The 20,957-nt window shown below is 43.2% G+C and overlaps 2 long non-coding RNA genes across 2 annotated transcripts in view; both read left to right on the top strand.

Moving 5' to 3' along the window:
• Positions 1 to 20,957, top strand: part of LOC306642679 — a 260,148-nt gene that overhangs the window by 70,182 nt on the left and 169,009 nt on the right. The window lies entirely within an intron of this gene.
• LOC306642680 lies at positions 8,750 to 19,871 on the top strand. The gene is made up of 3 exons (XR_013758601.1): positions 8,750 to 9,456; positions 11,906 to 12,067; positions 15,261 to 19,871. It is a non-coding gene; the product is annotated as an uncharacterized lncRNA (long non-coding RNA).

The following is a 20,957-nucleotide window of genomic DNA, read 5'->3' as shown; positions in this document are numbered from 1 at the left end:
AGTGAGGTCCAGGACCCTGGCCTGAGCTGGTGACACCACCCAGGGAGCAGGCTCAGGGTCTCCCTTATCTCCAGTTTAGCACTCTTCGTAACCTTTGTGCTTCATCTCATAACCACTCCAGATTTCTTCCTCTTTTTTAATGGGTGAGTCTTTAAAGTGCAAGACGTGCTTGGCACCATTTACATTTTAAGAGGCTTAAATTTTTAATTTTCTTTTCCATTTCATTGGAACATTTTAGAAAGTTGCATGGCTTTTTATTAGTCCACATTCTGAACATATTCTACCACTTTGATCCTAACCCCCACGGAGACTGGGCAGGGCTAGATTTTCAAGGAATCAGTAAAGATAAGAAGTTCTGCAGGTAGAGAATATCCCATGAAGCAGAAGTGAGCCCAAGCCTTCTACCTTGTGAGACCTCTATGCCACAGAGACGGATGATGGATTTAGATTTCTGGATTCTGATAGCCAGTGCTCATCGCTGCCTACCATGTCCCTGCAGCTTAAGCTATTTTCTTGTCTGTCCTCAGAGCATTATCAGGGGGCAGTGTCCTCTCCTGGCCACACATTGCTGAATTGCATCAGGCTGTTTGTCTTTTACATTAGGCCCGTGCCTGACTCGGGTAGTATCTGTTGTTTTCATCTGAGTGACATCCTCATTAGATTTCAGGAAAAACAGTTAGTGGCTCCATTAAAATTTCCGAAATTATTTTGGTTTCACCCTTAAGCAACTGCTTAATTGGCTTGTTTCCCTTGAGACTAAACATTTTTCTGTGGTGGGAGCAAAGAAAATTAATAGCTTCTGGAATGCAGAACAATTGGGTGGGGATTCTGGAAAGAATTTTCCCTTTTCTAATGTTCTTCTTGGAAGGAAGTCTTTGTTATCACCTTAGTGGGTTTGAGTCCTGCATTCTAAATATTGCCTAAATTTAACTCTGGTTACTTTTAATCTATCAGTTAAAGAGGTGAGAAGGAATCAGCACAATGCCTACCATTAAAAGAAATGCCATTTAGCTGGTAAGTTAGTGTTCACAAGCTTAAGCTTATAGTCAGTTGTTTCTGGGAAAACAGAAATTCACAAATCAACAGCATGTAGCTGTTTCTCAGTGGCAATTTCTTCTTGTCAGCAAATCATTTCCACTTTTGGGTTCATAAGCACAAAGAATGTGAACAAAAGGATTTATACTTGTGAAATGGGATGATATTCCTTCAGTTAAGTCTACTTTTGCAGTCTCTATTAAAAGTAGTGTACCAACAGTTAAAGAAACTGCAGAATTTCTGTTCTACATACTAATGTCTGGTTTTGAATTTTCCTGCGTCTGTTGACAACTGGTTAAATATTATCTCCGTCTCCCAGGAAAGTCATTATCCCTGTGCCCAATACTGAGAAATGCTTGTCCCTGTCTCTTCCTCTTCCCTCACAAATCAACCGTACACCTTCACTTATTTAATTGTTCAACACGTATTTATTGATTCTCTTTGTCATATTGTATTCTGCTTGGTGCCAGGTATATGGTGATAGACTCAAAACATAATACCTATCTCCTTGGAACTTAAAGTCTTGAAGGAAAGACAGGCATTTAACAATATTTATAAGGACATACACATGGGTGTATAAATGTAAATGTATACTTAGACACACATACCTATGCCTCTATACATATAACACAAATGAAAACTGAGATAAATTATGTGAAGGAAAGAAAGACCTAATTTAAACTGGGAATAATCTTCCTAAAGAAGTGACTTTGGGGATAGGTTGGTTCTTAGAAGGTGTGAGGAAAGAATTCCAAGGACAGGAAAGGGGGGAGAGTTCCCCAAAGGGCGAGCAGGGCCACAGGGCCTCAAGAATTTGGAAGGGCTAAAGCAATGCCTGCCATGCCTGAAGTGAGTTCAGGTTTAAAAGGATCATACTAGCTGCTGAACGGAGCATTGATTTGAGGAGACAAAGAAGGAAAGGTGTGTTCCATAAAAATGGAGCATTGGTGGGGGCTCAGGGCAGGAACCCAAGTTCTCTCCTGATGGGAGAATTGACAGCACTTGTTGGTGGCTTCACTATGGGAACCAGGGAGAGGGAGGGATACAAAGTGACTCTTGCTCTTTGACTTATGCACTCACTGCTTAGTGAGTGTCACTTTAGGTGACCTTCCTCCTGTGACTGCGTCACTTGTCACACTCTGAGTCAGAAAGAAGCCGAGCTTTTTCGTTCTGCTCCAGGGCCTTGACACCCTGGCTGAATAAACATCTGGAGGGATGTGTTAACTCCAGATCTTCTACAAACAAGTAATTCAGAAGTGACTGAAACCACACTCTGCAGTGGTGCTTTTCCACCAGCCTTGTATCACAGGTGATGAACTATGAGAGACTGAATGAGCTCTCCCAGCACTTGCGAGGCTGAGGTGGGAGGCTCGATTGAGTCCCTGAGTCCATGAGTTCAAGACCAGATCAGGCAACAGTGAAACCCCATCTCAAAAACATAAAAGAAAGAAAAAGAATTTCTCATGTAAATATAAATCCTTTCGAATAAGGAAGTGGCTTTACCCTTTAGGGTCAACAGGTAAATGGTTTTGACCCAGAATTTGTCCCTCCTCCAGGTCTGGAGCTCCCTTGGCTGGTGGTCCCACCACCGTGGCCTCTCGCAGGCGACTGGTGAGAACACATTCCTGGCTTAGACCTTCAGGAGTGGCTCCTTTCTGCTTGCTCCTGCGAGTATGTGCAGTGCACCCTGAAGATGGCTCTTCATCAGGTGACTTCACAGGAGGCTTTGTTTCTCCTCAAAATGCCTTTGAAATGGTTCCTTAGTGACCGTGATTAATAATAAACATAATAGCTACTCTGCACTGGACGCTGAGAAACTCTGCTCAGCGCTTTATAGACACGATCTCACTGGTGGGCGTCATGGTCCTCCTTCAAAGTCATGTGGTTAGTAGGTGATGAAGTTGAAATCTGAATCCAGCTGGGTCAGCTTCAAAGCCAGGGTGGTGACCTCACCTTGGGTGTCTGAGAGAGGTTTCCAGTAACCTGAGCTCTTCTGTGGTGGCCACACTCTCTGGTGTGACCTGCGATGACCCTCTGCTTTGGCAGTGGGAGGACATTTTTATTACCTGACTTCTTCTTTGGCACCCCAAAGCCTAAATTTAATCACTTCTGGGTTCAGCTTCTTAGGGGTTACTTCATGTCCCCTTTGACTCAGTTCTCCTCAGTTACATTGAGAGAGAGAGAAAGAGAGAGAGAGAGAGAGAGAGAGATTCCTTTCTTCAACCTTATCGTTCTCACTCCCTTCGAAGCCAAACCGATGATTGAGTTATCGTGGTTAATAGAGTGAGAGTCAGTGGTAAAGCTTAATGACAAAAAAAAAGTGTGGTCTAGGTTTGGTTCTGCCATGTAATGATTGTTTCTAGTGTCTAATTATGGATGTTTTCAAATAAACCATTAACTGATTTTTTTCATGTGAAAGCACAGTGGCCGGTTCAAGGTCGTCATATAATCTGTGTCCGTTGCTGTCGAATTCTGTGTTAGCTTTTCATTGCTGTGACAAAAAACAACTTAAAGGATTAAAGATTTATTTGGCTCCTGGTTTCAGAGGTTTTAGTCCAAAGTCACTTGACCATATCATTATGGGCTTGTGGTGAGGCAAAATATAATGGGGGAGGCGTGCCTAGTGTGACACAGATGCTTACCTTAGGTGGTTAGGAAGCCAAGTGGGTGAGTGCAGGCAGGCCAAGGACATAACCCCAAGGACCCACTCCCTTCAACTAGGTCCCATCTCCTACAGTTCCCATATTTCCCAATAATGCCATCAGCTATGAACCATCAATGGATCCATTGATGAGGTCAGAGCCCTCAATATTCAAGCACTTCCAGAGAGCCACAACTCGGAATATTGCTGTATTGGGAATATTCAGTTTTCAAACATGAGACTTTAGGGAACATTCCAGATCTAAACTATAACAAACCCTAAATAAGGAGGTGTTAAGCATTCATTCACCTGACTGACAGGTAGCGAGGGCCTTCTGTATGTGAGGGATAGGGCGCAAAGATGATGTTGAAATTTTAAAAATCCAGAGTCAGCAGACTTGGATTCTGTCACATACTAATTGTGAAGCTCGTAAATTGTTTTATCTCTCTGAGCCTCAGATTTCTTGTACAACAATTAGGGTTCCTCAGAGGGCCTACTTCATAGAGCTGTTAGGTGGTTTGAAAAAAAGTACACAGAAAGCACTCACACAGTGTCCCACTGGTCCTCCGTGCTCCGTGAATGTCCCTTGCTAATATTATCATAGAAGGGAAGACCAAGGGAAGATAACTACACCCTTGCTGCAGCCTATTTCCATAAGCGTTCAATAAGCACCCCTGCACATACACCCAGACCCACAATCTGTACATTCAATGGGAGCAGTAATTTCGTGTCATGTAAAAAGGTGAACATTTACTCTAAAATGATTTTTAGAAAACTAACCAATATATTTTCTACGTAGCACAAAAGGGAGAGAGACGCTCAGCAATCTGTTTACTACTGGAGGTAAGTGAGACAGCAGTGATTGTCAGAATGGAAGGGGGAAGGGGAGCAGACTACAAGACAGCTCCTGGAGATGAAGGTTGTTAACTTCCCTTGATGTTTCTTTTTTTCTTTTTTTTTTTTTTTTTTTTTTTTTGCGGTGCAGAGGATCGAACCCAGGGCCTCATGCTTGACAGGCAAGCACTCTACCAACTGAGCTATCTCCCCAGCCCCTTGATGTTTCTATAGTATATGAATCTATTTAAGAAAGGACAGATTTGAGGCCTTTGGGTATAAACCAAGAAGTGGGATAACTGGGTCAAAAGGTGGGTCCATTCCAAGTTTTCTGAGAATTCTCCACACTGCTTTCCAAAGTGGCTGCACCAATTTGCAACTCCACCAGCAATGGAAAAGTGTGCCTTTTTCCCCACATCCATGCCAACATCTATTATTATTTGTGTTCTTGATAATAGCCATTCTAATTGGAGTAAGATGAAATCTTAGAGTTGTTTTAATTTGCATTTCCCTCATTACTAGAGATGTTGAACACTTTTTCATATATTTATTAATTGCCTGTTAACACAGCCACACCAATGCTTTTAGCAGCTCAGTTCACAATAGCTAGATTGTGGAACCCAACCTAGATGCCCTTCAACAGATGATTGGATAAAGAAACTGTGGTATATATACACAATGGAATATTATTCAGCTATAAAGAAGAATAATATTATGGCATTTGCAAATAAATGGATGGAATTGGAGAATATTATGCTAAATGAAATAAGCCAAGCCCAAAACCAAAGGCCAAATGTTTTCCCTGAAAAGTGGAGAATGATATATAATGGTGGTGGGGGTGTGGGGAGTGAGAGAAGAATGGAGGAACTTTTGATTATGTAGAAGGAAATGAGAGGGAGGGGGTGTAATGAAAAATGGTGGAATAGAGACAGACTTCATCACCCTATATACATGTATGATTTCACGAATGGTGTGAATCTACATCATGCACAACCATAGAAATGAAATGATGGACCCCATTTGTGTACAATGAATCAAAATGCAGTCTGTAAAAACTTGAAAAGTAAATAATTATAAAAAAAGAGTTAGAGGCAAGATTATACTCTTTAAATTCCATATGTGTATGACCTTGGGTGACTAATAAATCTGTTTGTGCCTCAGTGTCCCCATCTGTAAAATGGGGGGTAATAATGTCCCTTTTTCACATCAATGTTAGAATTAAATGAGTTAAGTGCTTGGAAAAAAGAAAAAAAGAAAGGACAGATTTAGGGTTTGATGTAAACATAGACAGTACTGCAACCCAGCATTCATTAGATTTTACCAATAAAGACAAATATGGCCCAGGGAACCAAATGGGGAAGCAGGATGAACTGCCCACTGCACTAGTGTCCAGCTGAAGTTTGGTGTGATGTCCAGGGCAGAGCAACTGAAGGATACAACAAAGGTGGGCCAGAGTCCGGGAGGGCACTCTGAGTGGGGTAGGTGGATGGGCCTAACCCCAGAGGTCGGGATGTTCCAACAGGCAGAGAGAGCGTGACGGAGGAGAAAGGGGGAGGCAACACTCAAAGTCCAGCAAGAGTGACCGTTGACATCAGAGAAATGCATCAGCAGGGAGCAGGGCCCTCATCCCTGGACTTAGCTCGAAGAAGGAACTGGCCAGAGCAGGGTGGGTCTTGTACACAGACCTTGAACTCCAGTCCTTTGGCAACCCAGGCTTATGTGGCAAGGTTCAGGGCCCAGAACCTAGCACAACGACACAGAAGGACCCAGATCCCTCTGAAAAAGAGCTTCCTTCTCTGCAAGTGGGATGGTGCCTGGAGGTTGAGTCAGCTATCACTTGCAGTAAGCAGTAGAGAGGCGCAGAGGTTGAGAAACAGAATTTCTGTTGGAATCTACACAGACAATTCCTACTTTATTAGTACTTGTATTTTAATTAGTACTTGTACACCATATTGCTTTACTTTGTTAAAAATTCAATACATGCTATTAAAACAACATCCTGCATCTAGCAGTTTTATGATCTAAAATCAGGACAACCTCAATCTTAATGTTTCCAAATATATGAAAGTCTTGAAAACAATTTTAACTTTTTTTTTTTTTTTTTTAATGGTACTGGGGATTGAATCCAGGGGCACTTTACCATTGAGCTATACCCCCAGCCTTTTTAAAAACTTTTTATTTTGAGACAGGGTCTCCTTAAGTTGCTGAGGTTCAAACTTGCAATCCTCCTGCCTCAGGCTCCTGAGTTGCTTGGATTACAGGTGTGTGCCCTGAGACCTGACTCTTAAAAATAATTTTGTATGTCTTTTGCTATAAATGGACTAATGGAAGACAGTCCTTCGCACTTTACATTTTCTAGTTTTGAGTTTCCAAAGCAGTCCTTATATCAAGGAATCTTTAAATAGTGGAAACTGGACACAGCCCTTCTGTAGAAATGTTGCTCAATAAATGTCCAAAGAGGCTGAAGGCAGGGAAAGATTCTTAAAACAAAGCTTCTCCTAAAATTGAAGCCACTGGCCAGGCACCATGGCACATGCCTGTAATCCCAGTAGCTCAGGAGGCTGAGGCAGGAGGATCACAAGTTCAAAGCCAACCTCAGCAAAAGCGAGGTGCTAAGCAACTCAGTGAGGCCCTGTCTCTAAAGAAAATACAAAATAAGGCTGGGAATGTGGCTCAGTGGTTGAGCCCCTGACTTCAATCCCTGGCATGCCCCCCCCCCCCCCAAGAAAAAAAAAAAATTGAAGCCACGGAGTCCAAGGCACTCCTTCCTTGACATCAAAATAGACCCAGCTTCCATCAAGTGGAAGTGTTCTCTAGGAAAATGTGGCCAGGTCAGTTTGTCATCCTCTTCTCCTTCAGCCCCGTAGGGCTCTCTTCCTGTATTCTCTGAATAACAAATGTCACAACTGTCCTCCAGGGTATCTAAGTCAATGCCTTGGAGTCATCCTCCTGCAGGAAGGATGGACAGCTATGCAGTGTGTGGAGGACACTGATGCTATGGAAGCTATTGTGCGACTCTGGGACTGCATGTGCCTAATAGGATGCAAAATAATTCTTAGCTATAGATGTGCAGATTCTGTCCCATCTTGTAGAGGTGCAATTGACTTCTCTTCCCCACTGTGGAAAAAAGCTAGTTTTGCCTCCACTTGCACTTTCATTTCAATATTCCTGATCTATAAATGTGTCTGTTTTTCAATTTCTCCCCTGAACCAGATATAACATCTGCCTGGCTCCGTCTTTATGAGCAAAATAAAATCTTTAACATGTGTTCATTTTATATCCTTATGAGTCATGATTTTACCTTTTTTTGGAAAATTATCTTTTAACACTACCTTTTTCTCACTCATAGTTTCTCATCCTTCATTTTGTTTGCTCATTTCTCTCCTCTCTCTTGATGTCTCTTTAATGTGTTGAATTTTTTGCAAACCCATTGCTATCCCGGTTTAGGTCAGTGTCATTTTTCACCTAGATCATTGCAACTGTGTCCTAATTGTTATCCTGTCTCTGAAACTTGAGCCCTCACCATTTTTACTGTAGCTCCCCAAACTACAAATTCTGTCCCATTCCATTCCTGCTCAGAGTTCCCCCACAGATTTGCATCACCCTGAGACCACTGGTCATGTTCAGAAGTGGAGCCTTCGGAACGCACTGTGAGCTGGGTCCTGCTGCAACTTCTCAGGAGCTTCCCTTTCCTTCACCTTCTACCCGAAGGTCAATCACAATTCAGTTCTTTTCATATTCCTGAATATCTCACTCACTCACTTCTGGTCTTCTCTCGTGTTCTTTCTTCTGCTTCCCTGTCTTCCCTGTCTTCCCTGGACCACTTCTCTGGTACCACTGCATCTCAGCTCACATGTCACTTCTCTTGGGAGGCCTTCTCTAGTGTTGGTCCTGTTCTTTCTACACTTTTCTCCAGAAGACTGTAATCCCCGTGGTAACAGGACTGTCTCCTTGACTCTCGTAATCCCCATTGCTAGTTCAGAACTCCAGTGAGTATTTAACAGATGCATGTGACTCGGGCCTGGACACTGTGTGTGGCTTGGAATAGCGGTGAATTTTTTCCTAAGATTTTGCCATGTTTATTAAATAATAGACCTGGGAAGCTTCCAGAAACCATCCTCCTCAAAACTCTCCTTTTAAACAAAGAAAGTAGGCTGGGGATGAGGCTCAGCAGTAGAGCACCTGCTTAGTATGTCCAAGGCCCTGGGTTCTATCCTGAGTGCTGGAGAACAGCATGTCTTAAACAGAAAGGTGAATCCATGTTCTTGGAGATCATAGCAAGGAATGTTATTGACAGAGCTGATCTTATAGCTTGGCTCTGAAATGATAAAGAAGGTGGGCTGAGTTGCCAAGTCTTATGGGATCAGAGAATCAAGGAGCTTGTTAAAAATACAGCCCCTCAGGCCCCATACCTAGACCTCCTGGATCAGAATCTGCACTTTGGTAAGATACCTAGGTGATCTAATGCACAGTGAAGTCTGAGAGGCCTGTCCAGGGCTCTGAGTGGACTCACTGAGTCACTCTGGGCAAAGTATCCACACGCATGCTTCCACAATTATAAAATGGGGCTGTGACTTTACACACACCTCCTGGGCTGTTATGAGATTAAGAGTTGATATACACAAAGAGCTGAGAATAATGGCATTTAGTAAGACTTTGGCAAATATTAGCTCTTGCTAATGTGGCATCAGACTGAGGAGTAAGAAGCATCCTTAGGACATCAGACACCCATCTGCAGGGCAAGATGTGTTCTTGTGAACCACTGGTCCATGATCCAATTTGGAGATTTTCTTCGAGGAGTTTGTGTCACAAATGTGTGACTGAGTCACTTAGGAAAGAGGCATCTATTTGAGGTCATCTTTGAGCAGGCTATAGCAGGAGCGGCTGAAAGACAAGACCAGGCCCCCGACCTTTCTGTGAATGGTTCTCCATGGACAGATAGTCTTGTGAGTTTCTTCCTGACTGCTCTGTCAATTCTTTGTGCCTTCACATGACTCTCTTCCCCTCTTTTGCTCTGTCTCCTCTTGCTTTCCCCCTCTCTTTTACTACCCTCAGTCTTTCAGTTCTGAGTTTTGCCTGTTTTTGGGATCCTGCAGGCAGGCTGGCAGCCAGGCAGTGGGGAAAGCCCCTTCTCTTGAGGTCTGAGTGATATGGCTGTAGAGTGAGGAGAAACCAGAACCAGTCTTAAGGAGACACTTTTGCTTTTACTAAAGTTTTCTGCAGCTTTGTCCTGAAAGTAGGACCCCGAACTGAACTTGAATCATGATGAAGTCAACATCATCCTCTGCAGCTGGGAGTGGGCAAGCATGAAGCCACCCTCTCCAACAGTACTTATTGAACTTTGTTGTGATGTCTACCACTGAGCTAAGCATGGGGAATATAGAGTTGAGTGTCCCAGATCATGACTTTGAAGGATTTTGCCCCTTTTTCTCTGGGCTATATGATATCTGAGAAGCCTAGAGCAGGATATTTTTTGAAAATATTATTTTTCCCAGAATAAGATGGGAAAACTGACAATCATATCAGTTACTTTATATGGTATATATCATTTTGTTTTATGATCCTGGATGATCATTGTAACACTCATTTGTCTATCTAACTTCATGAACTTTCTTTTAATAAATGGAACCAGTTCACATGTATATTGTAATTTAATATAAAGCTGCTCCCCCGCCCCTTATGCTGCATTTATTTCCCCGCCTCCCAACATCTTGTTGCTCCCCACCCCTTTCTGCTGCAGCCATTTCCCCGCCTCCCAGCTACTTGTCAGTCTGTGAACATCCTAGCTAGCTATTGGCTCATCAATCAGCTTGCAAGTATCCTTCTCTATTATTGGTCCCCTGTTAGCTCGGGGAATTCGACTGCTTAAGGATAGCTACCCTGCCATCTTTTCTCATGCTTTCTCTCTCCTGCTCACTTTCTTTCTCTCCTCCTCGCTTTTCACACTCTCTCTTGCGTGTGCCCTTTCTCTTTTCCTCTCATTTTCTCTCTTACCCTTCAGGGATTTGTTTGCTTAACAAATCCTCTTATGTCAATTCCCGTGTCCTGTGTGATTTCCTGTGTTCTTACATATATATTATTAACCAATTTGCTTCTTTCATTTAACAATATATCTCAGGATTTTACAGATCAGTATTTATGGTGATACTCTATTCTTCTGAACCCTAAAATCATAAACATAAGAATGATTTGGTTTGATTTAGACATTACACTTTATAAAAAAAAAATGCAAGGGGCTGGTTGTAGCTCAGTGGTAGAATATGTGTTCAGCATGTGTGAGACCCTGAGTTTGATCCCCAGCAAACCACCTCCCCAATACAGTCACCTAGTGCCTTGAATAAATAGGCAACCTATACTTATTACATTGTTGAAAGACGTGTTTTAAAATCGTTCGTAGCTCAATGTTTATTGGTACATCTGTGTGCATCAGTACGCATATAATGACATGCCTTGAAGGGAGATTTGTTTATCAAAGCATTTATACTAGATTGAGCTCTTCATGCTTGCAAAAGCTCTGTGAATATGTTACCAAATTTTCATCTCAAAATTTCAAAACTTGGTCCTTTTGCACTCTCAAAATTGGAACTCCCTGTGGAATTCACAGAGCACTTGAGCAGTGGAGACTTTTGTTTGGCGCCAAGAATGGAAGACGGAGATAAACTCACAAATCCACTTCCCACTCCTCAGGGCTCAGGAGGGTATATCTATAAGGTTAAAGAAATGGAGGGGGGGGGGGTTCATATCTATTGTGATAGTGAAGTTAGAGGTCATCTGATGATCACTCTGGCAGCCACTGTAGAGCCAACCAGTTTCAGCCAGCCCACCTGAGGAGGAACTTCTGAGCTTCAGAATCCTGTCCTCAAAGACAAACAAGATTAGGGTGGGGTAAAAATTCAGCTCAGTCACCCAAGCAATACAGGACCAGGGCAGGCTAACAAGTATTCTCAGTTATGTCATTTGATCTTGTAAAAAAAGTTTTTTCTTAGTATCTTGTTGTACAAAGGGTGAATTGATGGAGTGTTCCTGCTTTCTTCTGGTGTGGTGTAGACACTGAGTTTCTTGCTTACAGGATTCCCCATCTGCTCATCGGTCCACACCATATCTAAGGTTGGGCTCATCTAGTGAATATTCCCAAATGTTGCCTGGAAATCCAGGTGCCACATGTTCAGGGACACTGAAGAGGTATAAGAGACCTCTGGGGGAAGTTGCCACAAGAAAGTGATGAGATGCACCATCCAGGGAAGTAAAAATCAATGGCAGATGTAACTGGCTCATTTTAGAAACCACATCCTAGGTAGAATCACACTTCTCAATGTCTGGTCCCATTGCTGGGCCCTGCCCACCTTCCCCAAGTGGCCTTCTTCTGGCTAATCTCAGCCTTTCCTAATCTGTCAGCTCTGGCAACAAGAGGGCTTTTGTAAGGCAAAGACCTCTAGAATACTCAGTGGCCTTCCTTGAATATTATGAAGAGCCTGGAGAAACCAAACCCATGAGTTTCAGAAGCCCTCAGGGCTTTTCCCATGGCCAAGAAGTCCATGTTAGCAGGTATGGAGGCAGGTAAGTCTGTTATTCAAAGACCAGTGGGCAGGTATAAGCAGGACTTCCTTCCTCCTCTTTCTGCAGCTTGCTGGATGTATGACCTTGGTACTCAGCATCCCCTTCAGGAAGTGTGGGAATTCATCTTCACCTCTCTGCTTTCCCTTATTGTGGGGGATGATGCTGGGGGGACTCTAACCCAGGGCCTTGCACATATTAGGTAAAGTACTCTACCACTGAGCCACACCCCAGCCAGGGTGCTGCTCCAAGGCCAGTCCTAGCTGTCCCCACACACTCCACCTTGCAAATGCTCAGCGCAGCCTGACCCTCAGCTCTCCCTGGACCAGCAGAACAGCCCTGGGCATCCTTGGGGTAGTAAATCATGTTAGCTGTTGGTAGGGGCTTCCTTCTCCTTCAGGGATAAAAAGTGGACAGGTTGTTCTTCAAAAGGTGACTTTAACTGGTCTAAAACCTGGGGAGGAAACCAAGTAAGTTAATTTTTCTCAGGAAGCTGCTGCTTCAACCCGTAGCTGAATTCAACTTTCTCTTTGGCATTTCAGCATGTCCAATGCCAATCTGAGACCAGTGGTGTAGGAGGGAATTTATTAAGGGGTGTTGTTAATCTTCAAAAATTCTAACAAAGCCCAGAAAAAACTGAACAAAAGGTTCCAGGCTAGAGAGTGGAAAGCTTGTTTTGTTTTAAGTACACCTTTTTTGGTTTCTTTTAAATAAATACTACTAATGCCACTTGCCAGAAATCAACTTCAACAGCACACACATAAGAGTCTCAGCTCAAAGTACTGTACTTGAAAGGCTGACAACATCTAAGAGCAATTTCCCTCACCAACAGCCTCAGAGAGGAGGGATTTCCATTATTTACTTTTCAGCAGGGAACTCTCATTCTGTTCCACTCAGGAAATAAGAAGCTGGAATTCTTTTAATTAAACCACTTCGTGTGTGTGTGTGTGTGTGTGTGTGTGTGTGTGTGTGTGTGTGTGTGTTGGGGGTGTTTGTTTGTTCTGTTGCTTTCTTGGTGGAACCTGCACTGAGGGGAGGGTGTGGCAGAAGGTAGGGCTTTGCAGGTGGCAGCCCCGCCAGCAGCACTGGGCTCAGCAGTGTGGCAGGCAGGGTTTTCCTTTTTGAACCTGCAAAACAACTTGGCTCCAAAGTCACCTTAGTGAAAGTCGATTTGCTCTGGAGGAAGAGCAACTTCAGAAATTCACAGATTCGAGGCACAACTTCTCATGGAAATTTACAAGTGATAAATGCCCCCCAGGAGGGCACCCCTTTTTCTTTCTTAGCATCTGCACTCAGATTTAAAATAACAAGCAACATTAGCTACAGGGGAAAATAAATAAGTTCAGGAATTCAAACTCCATTTCCTAATTTACTGGAGAAACTGTTTTCAGTATATAAATCAGTACTTGGTTTTTTGCCATTTAAAAACTGCAAAAACAAAATATGGAGAGAAATGAAAAAGATGTGTCATTTGGAGAAAAAAACACAACTATTATGTGTGTGTTGCTTTTAACTAATCTCAATACAATGGTCTTTGATGCTACTAGAAATCATAAAATGTGTGTATAAATACATTTAAGCCAAGAATATTAACAAAGTTGCCATTTGTTTAAGGCAACCTGATCTGACTCCTGTATGTGCTGGTATACAGGGAGGTGATTCAGGAGCTGCATTGACTGGAATTTGCACTACTTGGACCTTGCAACTTTGGGGAACTCATGCTGGCTTAGTAGTCTTTGGGGGTCTTTAAATAGTGATCCCCAAGTCAGCAAAGGAGGCATATGCAGCCTGGGCCGAGATACAAAGAACTGAGTAGGACAGACTGCCAACAAGAAGGACACACAATGATCACCCCTGCTCACTACTTAGCAGGACCCGGTGGAACTGGGTTCATTTCAGGGAAATTTTCCTGGCACCCTGCTAATTCCCCCATGAAATTAGCCCTGGGTATCACTAGGGGGGACCCAAAGCTGCTTAGGTAGGCTCAACAAGAGCTTCCTTTCAGCAGCCAGCACTCCCCCCACACCAAGAGGAGAGAGGAGAGTCTCTGGTTCATGAGGGGCTGCATTCTTTCTGTCCCTTTAGAAAATGCCCATGTCACGTCCTGCAGCAAAGAATTCTGTTTAACTTTGAGATGGGTTATAAAATCGCCTTCTAGAAAATAGTAGTTTGCAAAATGGTATTGGGGGTTGGGATAAGGGGGTTTCCTGAGCTTGGGAAAAGTTAACTGCCCCCTAAAAAGTAGCAATCTGAACTCCAAAGCCAGCCCTGCTTCTACTTCCTGCCCCAGTGAGGAAGCAGGAGGAAGAGTCTAAAGGCAGCTACCCAGTGAGTGCTTGGTGATGGTCTCCAGGGTGCAGATTGTCCACGGGAGACAAATAGGCACCTGGGGTACCTCTAGCCCTCATCCAGGTCCGGAAGCACATTCCATGGAGCTTCAGTCAGAAAGGCGAAGAAGGCATGTCTGAGCTCTCTCAGAGTGACCAACTCTTCCCCAGTGTCCGGGACTCTCCCCATTTTAGCCTCGAAAGTTCTCAGCTTCAGGAATCCCCTCAGACCTCGGGTAGCCTGCATGTTTGGTCACTTTTGCTGCCTTAGGAAAAAAAAAAGTATCCAATCCAATTTAGTTTTGAAAAAAAATAATAGGAAAGAGAGGTCGGCTGCGAGAGCTGTAAAAGAGGCCCTGATCACGGTAATTCCCTCTCTGCTTATGTTTGTTACCTCATAATCTGTTTCCTGGTAGTAAATCTTCTGGAAGGAAAATGGACTGTGGGCTGGGTAAGGCGTGGCTCCTGAGAACCTGGGCTCACTGAGGCTGGCTCAGGAGAGGAAAATCTAAGGCTGGCAAACACAACCTTGAACAGCAGAGGGACGCGGGCCACTTCCTGGGGTCTCTGGAAAGGAGTGTGGATGTGGTGGGAACTTGTCTGGGCCTTCAGGGCCTGAGAGTGTGAGGCCCTTTCCTGGGGATGCTCTGCCCAGCTCTCAGGCAAAGCCTGAGCCTCCAGGGGCCTCTCACTCCTGCCTCCGCTTCAGACCTTATTCCTTACAATGCGCTTGAGGAGATTAATTCCATGCTTCACCTGAAATCGGGGAGGGAGCAAGCACCTGACCCTTTTCACACTTCACTTCTCCTTTCTTCTTTCCTTCTTCCCTTCCTGGTATTCCAAAGTCTCTATTTTCCTTTCTTTTCTAGGGCTCAATTTGATGAGGACCCTCACCTTCAAGCCCAAGTGCCGCTACTGCCCCCTTGTGTTTCCATGAGGGAAGAACTCAGTCCCAGGGCCGTGCTCAGGAGAGAACCAGAGACAGCAGGATGTGCCAACAGCTGTGAACCCAGCAGAAGGGTCTAGGGATTAAATGGGGGTGTGCAAAGGAAGCGCACATCAACTGAGGCGTAATTCAGATGGCGTGGCCTGACTGGCACCCGGGAAGCCAGGCAGCCTTAGCTAGCTGGAATCCCTTAAGAGAGAACCTGTGATCTTATCGATGGACAATGAGCTAAGGAGGGTCTTTATTGTCCTGTTTTAATGATGAAAGGGGAACAACCTGACCCTTCCCACCCCAGGGGATTGTGGCTAAAAGACCTGGAGAGGGAGGACACCAAGCATGGGTTGTGTGTGCCCCGATTTTGCCTCATTTGTCTTTGGTTCAAATAGGGGGAAGAAAAAACTCAAGGACTCTTCTAAACCAAGATGCTCACTCGGACCCTGAGAATCTCGCTGGACCTTCGGAGCAGCAGTGTGCATTGCACTTGCCGAGAGGGAGGTTCAAGAACTATCCTGTCTGATCCCTTATGGTGTGGATGCTGAGTTGAGGACCCGGGACCTTCCTAGGAGCAGTGGAGGGGAAAGGCAGAGCTTAGCCTGGGGGTGACGGAGGTCTGTGGGAGCAGAAGGCCACCAGACGGGCAGGCCTGGTGGAGGACAGAGTTGGAGGTCAGGGGCCTACAGCAGTGAGGGTTGAGTGAATTGGGGGAGGGGTTGCCAGAGTGCAGCACCAAAGCCGTGCCAAACCAAGAAAGATCATCATTTACGGTGTTTGTGGAATCTGGCCATGAATGCTGGCAAAGCAAGCAGTCCCACATCCCGGCACCACCCAGGTGTCCAGGCATTGTGTACCAGAGAAGCAAGAGCCTGGGCACATTTGTCCAGGCCTGTGGACACTTCCCAAAGTATTGTTTTTATTGTTAAAGCAGATTGGACTTAGTTTTAAACTAGTTGAACCTTTAATGAGAATACTTAAAATCATTATAATCATGAGAGGCAAATAGCTCAAGGATCATGCCTACATTGATCTTTCTGTTTTCACTTTGAGTTGTGGAGGTTTTTATTTTGTTTAGTTTTGTGGTGCTGGGGGTTGAACCCAGGGACACTCTACCACTGAACTACATCCTCAGTCCTTTTTAGTTTTGATTTTGAGACGGGGTCTTACTAGATTGCTGAAGCTGGCCTTGAACTTGAGCTCCTCCTGCCTTAGTCTCCTGGATAGCTGAGATACAGGTTTGTGCCACCATGTCCACCTTGAATTGTGCTTTTATTACCTCAATTTTTTGCTTGGGTGGCTTCTCCAAGGTGGTAGCTCTCTGTACTAAAGAAGGAAGCTATGGTTAGGGACCTTTGCATTGAAGCATGAATAAATCAAGCAATTACAATACCTTCCTTGCTAACTACTCATGGGCCTCACCTACTTTATTTATATAGCAATCTGAATAGTTCAAATTTCTTATTTACTTATTTATTTTGTTTTGAGAGGCTTTTAAAAGTTGAGATGTAATTTATATACCATCAAATTCACTCTCACATACATGTCCTACTGGGGATGGAACCCAGGGATGCTTTATCACTGAGCTGCATCCTCAGCCTTTTTTATTTTCTATTTTGAGGTGGGTCTTTCTAAGTTTCCGACTGGCCTCAAACTTGTGATCTTCCTATTTCAGCTTCCCATGTAGCTGGGATGACAGGTGTATGCTACCACACCTGGAAAAACTCACTCTTTTAAAAAAGTAACCAATTTGTTACTTTTTGGGAGAGTCACAGAATTGTGCTCTCACCACTATCTAATTCCAGAACATTTTGTCACCCCACATACACAAAATAAAAGGAGTGCCCATTAGCAGTCATTCCTTATCTCCCATCTTTCAGGCCCTGGCACCACAAAGTTGTCTTACATCTCTATACCTTTCCCTATTCTGGACTTTTCATTTAAAGGGAGTCATAAAATGTGTGGGTGTTTTTGTTCTTATTTTGAGCTGGGAACTGAACCCAGGGCTTCACACATACTAAATACAGGTTCTACCACTGAGCTACACCCACAGCATCCAATGTGTGTTTTTGTGTATGACTTATTTCACCTTGCGTACTGCCTTCAAGATTTATCCATGCTGTAGTTTATATCAGAATTTCATTCCTTTTTACAGCTGAGTAATATTCCATTGTGTGGAGGTACCATGTTTTGTTTATTTGTTCTTCAATCAGAGAACATTTGGATTGTTTTCACTTTTTCCTATTATGAATAATGCTGCTATGAACACTGGTGTGCAAATTTTTGTGTAAATATGTTTTCAGTTTTCTTGGATATGTATATATACCAAGCCAAAGAAATGTCACATCATAGGATTATTAATATTTTGATCAACCACCAAAAGTTTCCCAAGGGGCCGTGCCATTTTACATTCTCACTACTGGCGTACAAGTGGTCGGATCTCTCCACATTCTTGCCAGGACTTGTTTTTGTCAGTTGTTTGTTTGTTTTGTTTTGTTTTACTGAAAGCCATCCAAGTGAGTGTGCAGATAGTTTCTGTGTCAATCTTCTTTCTGCCCCTCAGTACTGGGAATTAAATCCAGGCGCTCTGCCACTGAGCTATACACCCAGCCCTTTATATTTCTTATTTCGAGAATAGGGAATCACTAACACCCAGGCCAGCCTTGAACTTGGGATCCTCCTGCTTTAGCCTCCCAAGTAGCTGTGATTACAGGCGTGTGTTGTGGCACTGGGGTCAATTATTTTTTTGAAGTTTTCCAATAATTAACCTTTCGGGTAGTTCGCATACATTTCTGCAATGTTTTCTTATTCCTCTTAGCATTGTATCATGATCCTATTTTCCTTTTACCTCTGTAGTTTACTATTAATACACTTTTCATGACTCTACAGTAAACACTTCTATCTCAACTTTTTAAACAAGTGACTAATCACTAACTTTATATATGCAATAATTTTAATTGCTTTATCTATGGAGCTATTTCTTTAGTTTTGAAAGTCCCAAAATAAAGTTATTGCAGATCTCTAGTGATTCCCTCTCTGGTGGCATGGGGTAATTTTTGTGTTCTGTCACACTCTGTATGACAGATGTGACCAACCTTAATTCTGTTAATAACTTTACTTTTTAATTGAACTTTTACCCGTCACGGACTGAGGGGCAGGTTATATAGCTGGTTCTAAGTTAATTACAACTGCCATTATTTTTTATTTGCAGTGCCTGAGCAAGCAGTAAAACAGCAAGTTAAGTCACATTTGCAATGGGACCATGACTCAATTAGTGTTTTTTTGAATAATAGGCAATAGTAATTAAGGTCACAGCAATCGCAGTAACAGCATTATGTGGCAGCCTGGCTTCAGCAAGGGCTATTTTACGACATGTCTCCAGGGAGGGGGTTGAAGGGAGATGGCACCTACCTCTCTTCTTCATATCTCTGGCAAACCAGGAATAGAAATGCTTGAGAATATCTTCATTGATCTTTTTAACATTGGTTTGTTCACTTCTGTGTCAGAAGCTCAAAATTCAATGTAAAACTCATAGAACCCTCAAGGGAATGTTTTTAGTCCACTTAACCTTATCTATTAAAAGCTAGGATCCTGTGAATAAAAACTATATGAAGACATGAACATGAACATGGACAACTAGATATTCAGGAGAAATTATTAGCCCCTTTAATACTGACTTTGCAAATTGAAGTCTACAAAATCCTTTCCAGCCAGGCTCAGTGGTGCATACCTGTAATCCCAGCTACTTGGGAGGCTGAGGCAGGAGGATTGCAAGTTAGAGGCCTGCTTGGACAACTTAGCAAGATCCTATTTCAAAATAAAAAAATAAATTAGAAGGACTGGGGATGTTGCTCAGTGATTGAGTGTCTCTGGGATCTACCTCCAGTACCACAAGAACTAAAAATAAGTAAATGAATAATAAATAAATAAGTAAGTAAGTAAGTAAGTAATAAATTCCCTGTCAGTATGAGAGTGAATGTACCCATCTTAAGGATAAGAACATTGAGGCAAAATCTGGTCATGTGACTTGGACACAAGTGGCCCCTGGATGAGGCATCTGGTTCTGATTTTAGATTTTAGCAGCTTATATCTCCATCTCTGCTGAACCACAGTAAATGTTCTGTTGCTTCTGGCCTGGTATTTTTATGCTGGTGATAGAAAATCTCTTTGGGGAATAAAGAAAAACTTTTAATTCCAAATATAAGACATTATGAACATTAGGGTCAGGAAAGGGCACAGAAAGCAGAGGCCCAGATTAATGCTGTGAGTACCATTAGGGTGGACAGGAAAGTATCCTTGAATGTGAGGAGAGGTTATTAGAGGAAAGAAACTAGGTCTAGCAAAGGACTAGTGTCTGAGCATCGTTGCCTTTCTCCGACACTCCACCTCCTCACAGGCCTGGTTGGGCCGTCCTTGTCCAAGCTCAAGGCAATACAGTCATGCATCTAAGTACACTTTCCTGGGGGCTCTTGTGGATTCTTCCTCCCCAGTTTGCAATGATGCCCTTTGGGATTTCAACTCCACTACCACCACCAAAAAAAAAAAAAAAGACTCAATGTTGCTCAGCTTTGCCTAAATCAGTAGTTCTTATATGGAAGATGGTGCAGATTGCAGATTGGGTCCCCTGAGAAGCACCCTTGGACATGAAGAGCAGCACATAGGAAGTTGATTTGGGAATGCTTTCAGAATTGATATGGACAGGGAAAGGGAAAGAAGCAGGATTGGGAGGAAAAAGTTGTGTTGTAGTGCAGTAACTAGAAACCTCAGTCCTGAAGAAGGTTGGGGTAGTCCAAGCTACATAGGAGGCCTGGGCTTTCCTATCCCTGAACACATCAGTTCTTGAGTGCATTCTGCCCTGTGCAGAGTGTGATCTTTAACAGAGGTGTGGCGTAGCAAAGGGTGTGACCGTGAGCAAGGTAGTAGCTCCCTTCTGCCCATAACAATTTCTTGAAAGGAGGAAAAACTGAGAGCTATGAACAGTTATGAGTCAGTCAGTACAGAAGGGAAATCTGGGGAGGGAAAGAAGGGAAGAGAAGAAGGAAAGCAGGGAGGAGGAAAGGGAGAAGAGAAACAAATTTCTGGTCAGTTACTATTGCTCATTACATAGCCTGGGCTGACCGTGACATATTATTTCAGAAGGAGAATGTCTGAGTTTTCTAGTTCTCCAGCATATGCCAGCAGCTGGAGACTATTCCTTTCATTTTCTGTGTTCCTTAGTTATAATAGTCCTCTCATCCTCCAGACTGAGATTTTCCTCTATACTTTCAAAGACTGTTGTTCTATCATCTTTATGATTGTAAGTTACCAACATGTTGAACATGGATGACTGGATATCTGGAAAAGGGCACATGTACCATCTCATACAAGTTATTTTCTCATGTTTTCCTACTTAAGTGTTTATTTCTATTCTTTTGGCACATTGGGTCTATAGCTTTTCTCTTTTGATAAGAAAGGAAGGCATTGGCCTCTTAGAGACCACACCCTCTTCAATTCTAATAGCTATTTTTTTTATTAATTTTTAAAATTTTTTACAGACTGCATTTTGATTCATTGTACACAAATGGGGTACATCATTTTGTTTCTATGGTCGTACACGATATAGATTCATACCACTCGTGTAATCATACAT

The sequence above is a fragment of the Sciurus vulgaris genome (genome assembly GCF_902686455.1).
Source record: "Sciurus vulgaris genome assembly, chromosome: 13".
Taxonomy (NCBI): Eukaryota; Metazoa; Chordata; class Mammalia; order Rodentia; family Sciuridae; genus Sciurus; species Sciurus vulgaris.
This window is presented reverse-complemented; position numbering and strand designations above follow the sequence as displayed.